The sequence below is a fragment of the Leptopilina heterotoma genome, unplaced genomic scaffold (assembly GCF_015476425.1).
Source record: "Leptopilina heterotoma isolate Lh14 unplaced genomic scaffold, ASM1547642v1 Lhet_161, whole genome shotgun sequence".
In the NCBI taxonomy this organism is placed as follows: Eukaryota; Metazoa; Arthropoda; class Insecta; order Hymenoptera; family Figitidae; genus Leptopilina; species Leptopilina heterotoma.
Window position 1 is genome coordinate 2,730,838 of NW_025110876.1, and position 7,508 is coordinate 2,738,345.

Sequence of the window (7,508 nt, forward strand, 5' to 3'; positions counted from 1 at the left end):
TTTTACCCTGACTTTGACTCCTGGCAAAATTTAGAAAAGTTGATGAAAAAAATTGTTACTTTCACAGACTATTCCTTGTAATCTAAGCTTTAAATAGAGACCAAGAACAGCAAAAAATATTAACGGGTTACCGAGATATTACAAAAAAGAGTCGGACCGTGCGAAGCAAAATTTTCAACCATTGTTTTTTCTAATTCGTCGTTGAGTCAGTTACGTGGCTGTGAAAAAAGAGTCGAAAATAAATTTTACCAAGTACATACTTACTGGGATCCACTTTTTAAATATCATTATATACAGTAAACCCTCGTTAACACGAACTTGAAGGGACCGAAAAATTAGCGGTTCGTGTTAAAATAATTCGTGTTATCGAGGCATTCATAATAAATAACATAAAGTACCATAATTAATAATTTTGCTTTTAGGTCGATATTCGATTGTTTTCTTTCACTCATAGCAATGTAAACACTATTCATACTAATTGATCAAACGATTAATAGAATTATTACATTATCAAAAATATTTTAAGGGATGAAAAAATATTTGGAACAAAGAACTCTAAGTGTGATGGTACCAATTTGTACGCGTTAACCGAGCTAAGAACGAAATGAGGACCACAAAAACTGTTCGAGTTTCGTGTTAACCGGGTTTCGTGTTAACCGAGGAAGTCTCTATACAGTTCATTAGCATCTCTGCCAAGACCTCAATTTTTGTTCGTGTTAAGAGAGAATTCGTGTTAACCGAGTACGCGTTAACGAGGGTTTACTGTATAATAAATTAAATTAAAAAGTGGTTCCCAGTAAGAATGTACTTGGTAAAATTAATTTTCGACACTTTTTTCACAGCCACGCAACTGACTCAACGGCGAATTAGAGAAATCTATGATTGAAAATTTTGCTTCGCACGGTCCGACTCTTTTTGTAATATCTCAGGAACCCGTTAAAATTTCTTGCTGTTCTTGGTCTCTATTTAAAGCTTAGATTACAAGAAATATTCTGTGAAAGTAACTATTTTTTTCATCAATTTTTCTAAATTTTTCCAGGAGTCAAAGTCAGGGTAAGAAATTGCAAAAAAAGTAGAATTATTTCTTTGTGTTTATAACATGATATCTCGCTTCCTATTTATGCAATACAAATGAAAATAGTGTTATTTCATTGGAAATTTAATAAGCTTTCCGATGCAATTTAAAAAAAGCATCTAACTTTATTTTTGACGGAATTATCACTGTTTCTGTGAGGTTGTGTTTTTTAATAGCTCGAACTGTTAGCGGTCGCACAATTTCTGCCGGTAGTGTATAATTCACTGTTTCTGAGATATTCCATTTGTAACAACTGCACAGCCTAACAACCGCACCTAGTCTCCCCTATGTAGATTTTTAAAAATTTTGCAGTTTCTTCAGCAAAATATGTTTCTACGAATCCCAAAAATTTACTAAATGTATGTTTTTGGGCTTAAATGATCCAATTAATCTCGTAGTCAACAGCAATAAAGAATATGTGATGAGAATGTAATCCTTAAAGTTAAACCTTGTTTTTTTGTCTTTTTTTTTTTGCCTGTTTCTTCTGTACTTCGTCTAACCAGATTATGATAGTTCAAAGAGAGAGAGAGAGAGCTTGGTCTTTGCGGTTATAGAACCGAGAATTTCTTCGAGATGATATAAAATGAGTTTCTCGCACGTGGACGAAACGTGTTACCCGCACAGTTTCCACTGAGATTCCCTCAGCGACTTTCATAATGACTTTTTTCCCTCTCTTTTATATCGATTAAAATGCGACATTCTTTTTCCTTATTCACTAAACTATAGGTATGTTATCATCGTTATAAATTGAGAAAAAAAATTCATTTACTTTCAGTTTCGATAGTTTATATTCTTCGTTTAATTGAATTTATTTTTCCTTTTCATCCCAATGAATTTAGTTTTCATATTCGAAAAAAAGAATATAAAAAAGGAAAAATTAAAATACTTGAATATGAAAAAGAGGGAATAGTATTACAAGAAATTAATTCATTTGTTACGTTTCCTTTTTTCAGATTCCATTGAAAGAAAATTGCGCTTGCGAGTTCAAGTCTCTTTTATACAAAAGTCAGAAATGGAAAAAAAAAATTTCAATATTCATTTAAGAAAAAGACATGAAGAATTTTTCAAGTGCCTTGAGTTTGTTAACGAGGGAATTGAGAAACGAGAGAGACTTAAATTCCTCTTGAGAATTCAAATACACCAGCAATTTCAAAAGCAAGAATCGCAGAAACATTTTATCCGAAGTAAGTAAAACAAATATAAGAAGAAAATAGCGAGAGCTGTCTTGAAATAGATGAATGAATTGTATAGCAGATTTCACAAAATGGAATAGCTGAAAATCTGCCAGAAGTTGGTTCACGAGGGTAATCAGGGAATAGAGCGAAAATGCCTGAGTTTACGTCGCAGGAGTTATAGATTGAGTTGTTAATCTTTACCAGTTAGGAAAAGGGGAAAGGGAAACGCGAAACTTTCCAATAGTTCTTGAAAACTTAAATAGATGAAACCTACATATTTAACTTTTAAACAATGAATTTTAACGGGCTACTGAAATTAAAAATACGAAAGTTTTTGAGAATAATTTCCGGTTTTAATTAATTATTGAATTAATAATAATCAATTTTTTTCTCGCTTACTTTTTTTGAGAACAAAAAATAAAAGGAATTAATCAAATTTAAATTAATTAGTACCTAAATTAGAAAACTTAATTTTTCAGAATTAATCAAAATTATACGAAAATTCAATTATAACAATTTTTATCAGGGGAAAGGTGTACGAGTTAATCCCGCTAAGGGAAAAAGCCCATTGTTCAAAGAAAAAGCAACATATTTGAGTTTTTTTGTACGCACTACTAGATAATTAATTTATTTTTTTTGTTAAAAGTCAGTTTTTGGATCTTAATATAATTCTTGTTTTGAAGTTTAGGCCAAAGAATCCAAATTTTTAATTAAAAAATTTTGAAGACAATTTTTAAGTTTGTCAACATATTTATTATTAATATATAATTGTCTCGACGTTTCGATGGTAGCCACCATCCTTTTCAAGAGAAAACATTCTAAAAAATTACACTTACAATTATAAAAATTATAAGTTACACGGAGAGAAATTTATAGTAGTGGGTAACATAATTGTGGTTAGGGTGACCATCTTTAATGCTACGTATACAGACAGCTATCTAGATAGTCACCGTTACCATCAATATCATCAGGAGTAACATCTTGGTAGTACGGGGTAGCATAACTATATTTTTTTTAGCATCTGGGATGGTTGGGAGTAGCATAATGATAGTATCGTGTAACATCATCTTTTTAACATCAAAATCTGACTATCCATTTCTCTCAGTGTATTAATTACAAAAATTATAAATTACAATAATTAAAAAAATTTTCTTTTTATAACAGAAACGTGAGAATACATACGTGGTAAAGCATGTTTAATTTGTTTTAGGAGTTGGGCAACAACTCCTCACCACCACCACTACATATTTAAAAACCGCTGCCAAGTTGTATATTTTTTTTATAATTTTGGTGTTCATTTCATTAACACTTTACTTCCTCATAGAGATAAAAATAATAGAATTTATCAATTTATTATCAAATTAGGTTCAAAAATAGGTCAATCGAAGCGTTTTTTAATGCTCTACAAGTTGATAACGATAATTTTAAAGTTACTTCTACGTTTTCAACAAAATTTTCAAAAAATCTCATTTTACAAAATTTTTTATTTTTAAAAGTTTAATAACTCCGGTAAATATGGATGAAAAATGTTCAATTAGGGCTCAAAAGATGCGTCTAAAAAAACTCTACAAAATTATGGAAAAACATTTATATTATAGGTGCCTGATCATTTTTTTAAAGTTATGGGCAAAAAACATTTTTTTGCAAAATTAAAAATAAAAAAAAATTTAGTTAAACTTTATTAATATATCAGAAAGTACTCTCACTTTATGTCCGCAGGTGAGATCTACAATTTAAAAAAAAATTCAACCCAAAAGCTCTTTAAGATTTCTAGATATTTATGAAAATGTGATGTTTACACACACACACATACGGAATGACATTTTTTAAAAATGTCATTTTTGAACTCCTGAGGTCAAATAACATAAAGATATGTCAAAAAATCGAATTCGAAAAATTTTGGTATTACAATACTTCCTCTATGAGGATGAGGAAGTAATATCCCAGATAAAAATTTGAGATTCATATGCGTCTCATATCGCTCGCATGTATGAGCCCACACAGCACATGATATTTCCTAAATATTTCCTGAATATTTCACTGAAAGATTGAAATATTTCAGTGCAAGGTTCTTGAAATATTGCTGCAAATTGAAAATGTCCGCCTATGTGAAATATTGGTGCGAAAGTTTAGAAAATATTTCATTGAAATATTCCTGCAATATTACACATGACGATTCTGCAATATTCTGAAAATATTTCACAAAATTAAAAAATTTGTTAAACACCTGAAACCAATAGGAATTTTCTGAAATATTTTAAAACCCATAGGATATAGTAAGCCAAAAACTACTGCGCAGCTCTGCAGGCCATAGAAACTGAGATCGACCAGTGCGCATAATGTAAGTTGAAAATTTCCAAAATATTTCAATAAAATATTTTCTAAACTTTCGCGTCAATATTTCATATAGGCGGACATTTTCAATTTGCAGCAATATTTCAAGAACCTTGCACTGAAATATTTCAATCTTTCAGTGAAATATTCAGCAAATATTCAAGAAATATCATGTGCTGTGTGGGAGGTTTTTTTTCGCACTCGTGCCTTCACCGCCTTCACTGATGCAGACAGATGCGTCCTCATATGAGGTGCATTACGCTCGCATGTCATAAAGGTACATGATGCATGAGAATAAAATGCGAGTCTCGTGCGTTTTTTAAGGATTATTTATGATAAATATATTGTAAAAAATTAAATACAAAAAACTAAGGTTAATTTTAAAAATATTTCATTAAAATTTTTTATTTCAATAATATAAACATGGGATTAATACTGAACATTTTTCTCTTTAGTCTTAAACATACATAACCTCCTAAATAACCTATAATAAACATTAGCTGAGATCATAATTCGTAATAAATATAAACTTTTCAACACAAATTCAACAAAAGTCAACTGTATAATATAATAAATTAACAACTTGGACTGCGTCTAAGAGCCTTTCTATTCAAAGCAAACCAACTTTAAATGCTCTTGTTCGATATGACCGTTATATTTTTTAATTTTTCAATTTAAAAACGAGTTTAAACAAAAACAAATATTTATAAAACATATTAAAAGAAGAAACAAAACTATGATTCGCACACGCACTTTTTATAAATAACAAACAATCACGACATTCACCCAACGATAAAAACACATGCTCAGAGCGAAACTGGACGTCATTTGACTCGAGACGGACAACAAGTACATTTTCGGCCATATTGGGAAAATTGGCTGCGCACCCTGCGCACATGCGCATCGGTGAGACCGCGAATATTAAAAAATTATAAAGTCAAATATTTTTCTGCCTTTATTATCAACTTTAGATAAATAAATGAAAATAACGTTCTACAGTAAAGTTTTATTTTTTGAAGTAAAAATTTTTTATAGTTTTTATAAACTTTTTTTTTTTTTTTTATTTATTTATTTATTTTTTTTTTATTTATTTATTTTTTTTTATTTATTTTTTTTTTATAGTTTTTTTTTAACATTTGGTAATTTATTATTATTTAAATTAAATTATTTACAATCTATAATAAAGATGCAATAACTATAACTTTTTAATAACTATAACTTTTTTTTTCTATAACTTTTATATATATATATATATATATATATATGTCGTAGGCAAATAGAAGAATTCGTCATTTAGCTAAATGCCTAGTCAATTAGCTAAACGGCGCCGAATAGACAAATGAGCTTCATTATTACTGTTATTCGTCTATTTGCCTGGAAGGATTAGGCAATTAGCTAACTGGCTAGGCATTTAGCTATTCGACAAACGCAGTTTAGGCAAATAGAAAAAAATGATATATTGACAAAATATTTTCATTTATTGAAATATTGGAACGTCTTATTTGCATTATTTTCCGTTAAATATGAGCTATAAATTGTAAACAGAAAATAAGCTTAATATCCTAATAAATATTACACGGAAAAAATAAATTTAGCAGATTTCACAAAACTGTTAGGGAGTAGCGGATACGGATTTTTACGAAACTGAGTTTTATAAAATGTAAGGAATGTTTCAGGATAAAGTACAGAACTTTCGTAGTTTATACTGAATATTTTTAAAGTTTATCCGGAAATATTCCTTACATTTTACAAAACTCAGTTTCGTAAAAAGCTGTATCCGCGACTCCGTAACAGTTGCGAAAAATCTGCTAAATTTATTTTTTTTGTGTACAAAAATACACATCGTTATAAATTGTAAACAATAATCGAAACAAAATAAATTTAATAGCTTTATTAAATGTTAGAGAGGAACATGTAAGAACGAAATTTTATTTAGTACAATAATACTTCTCTTACTCTCTAGAGTGTTTCAAGTCAGGAACACTATGCAACTCGCGCTGTCATCAGAGCTAACCTTGTAATGATAAATAAAATAACAAATATTTCAATAAATGAAAATATTTTTTCAATATATCATTTTCTTCTATTTGCCTAAACTGCATTTGTCGAATAGCTAAATGCCTAGCCAGTTAGCTAATTGCCTAATCCTTCCAGGCGAATAGACGAATAACAGTAATAATGAAGCTCATTTGTCTATTCGGCGCCGTTTAGCTAATTGCCTAGGCATTTAGCTAAATGACGAATTCTTCTATTTGCCTACGACATATATATATATATATATATATATATATATATATATATATATATATATATATATATATATATATATATGAGTCATTTCATTATATTTCGATTAAAGTCTTTGCCGACTAATTTTAAAAAATTATAAATATTTTGCAGGAATGATTTTAAAGATATTAGGATCATCGAACGAAAAGAATTTGTTAAATATTTTTTATATTTATTGTAAAATAAGCATCTAAAGTATATAAAGTCGTAAAAACTGTCTATTACGTACTAAAAAACAAGTTTTACTTTTAGCCCGTTTTCGAGGCTGAAATTAAGGTGTAAACGGAGTCAGCCCCATTAAACAATAGGACATACTTATGTGAAATACATGGGCTGAATTTAAGGTGTAAACGGAGTCAGACTTTTCTTTCCTGTGTAGAAAATATTAACCCGTTACCTGTTTCCGACCCACGGGTGGGTCGTGAAAAAGTATGGCCATAACTGTTTCCGACCCACCCGTGGGTCGTGTTCACTATCACTCAAAATAAATATAATTTGTAAATAAATTGATAGATATTTTTCTTTATATCAATATTATAAGAAATTATAAGGGTCATTAATGATATTTTAGAAAATAATTGAATAATTAGTTATAATTTAAATATATTATACTATTTAAAAAAGTATCAGATTCC